The sequence below is a fragment of the Morone saxatilis genome, unplaced genomic scaffold (assembly GCF_004916995.1).
Source record: "Morone saxatilis isolate NCDOM2014 unplaced genomic scaffold, NCSU_SB_2.0 Contig19, whole genome shotgun sequence".
NCBI lineage: Eukaryota > Metazoa > Chordata > Actinopteri > Moronidae > Morone > Morone saxatilis.
Window position 1 is genome coordinate 19,503,619 of NW_023339751.1, and position 1,264 is coordinate 19,504,882.

Consider the following 1,264-nt stretch of genomic DNA (forward strand, 5'->3'; position numbering starts at 1 on the left):
GTGAAAGTACATTGGCTGTACGTGTGTGTGTGTGTGTGTGTGTGTGTGTGTGTGTGTTTGAGAGAGAGAAAGTGGGAGACAGGGTGTGAGCTGTGATTTGCATGTGCACACATGCAAAATGTGAACTCCCAAGTGAGGCTGTAATTAGTTTACATCGTCTTCCCATATGGATTTCACATATGGACTAATTAATTCACAGTTTTTACATCCAAGTGAAAATAATAACCAGAATTACTTTTAAGTGTCACAGCAGAAAAAGTATTGAATTCACTGATCGTTAACATTTCAAGCAACAAATAGTCTAAAGTAGTGTTCAGAGCTATAATGCTGTGACAATACACTTGTTTACTGCAGAAGGTCATGCATGTAAGACGGAGCAAGACAAAAAGGAATATAAAGAGCTTAGGAGTGACGTAAAGAGGATTTTCTTTTATCTATCATTATTCAGATGCATCATTTAGATAGAAAGATAAATAGAGAGAGAGAGAAAGAGAGAGGGCGGTTGCTTTGCTTGCAGAGACTTGGCTGGTGATGAATAACCCCATCTGCCTGTCATTACTACTAGAGCTACTAGTGCTACACACACACACACACACACACACACACACTGCAGAAGTATTGATTGTCTATAAGTAAGATGACATTTGCTGAGCNNCGGGGGATCCAGGGAGAGATGAAGAGAGGAGAGAGAGAGCGAGAGCAGAAATGCAGGGTGTGTCCTGGTCTGTAGATAAGCATAGAGAGGCTGCGCTAACGGAACTGAAAGCAGGACAGAACACACTAGGAGGGTAAACACCTGTTACCCCACGCACAGATTTTCAGGCTAACCACCTATTTTTAGAGTGCTATTAAACCAAATCTCAAAGGCCCTTTTGTGCTTTTGTTAGCCAGTTGTGACATTAGCTGGCTACAGTCTGAATAATTTGCAACGGCACCAGGCTTTAAGAGACGTCGGTGATGCTATTAGTGAGTTACGGGTAGCCTCTAGAATCCCTGATGACTTGTGTGGAAATCTGGCCTTTTGAAATGAAGCCCTTCCAGAAATCGATTGAGGTAAAGTGTTGTAGGTTGATTAGAGACATGACCAGAGGTCAAACCAATCTAACCGAGGTTTAAAGCATGTTCAAGGTGCGCTGTGAAATAAAGGCTTTGATTTATGTGTGTCAGTCTTGCTAATTTAGATCGTTAACGGGACAGTGAGGCCAGATCAGGAGACTGATGCTCTACAAAGAAGTGCTGTTGTATGTATATATACATATATATT

General features: G+C 41.6%; 1 protein-coding gene across 1 annotated transcript in view; it reads right to left on the bottom strand.

The window, feature by feature from the left end:
- The window catches only part of cdh11 (cadherin 11, type 2, OB-cadherin (osteoblast)), an 87,566-nt gene that overhangs the window by 64,784 nt on the left and 21,518 nt on the right, over nucleotides 1-1,264 (bottom strand). The gene's annotated exons all lie outside the window — the stretch shown is intronic.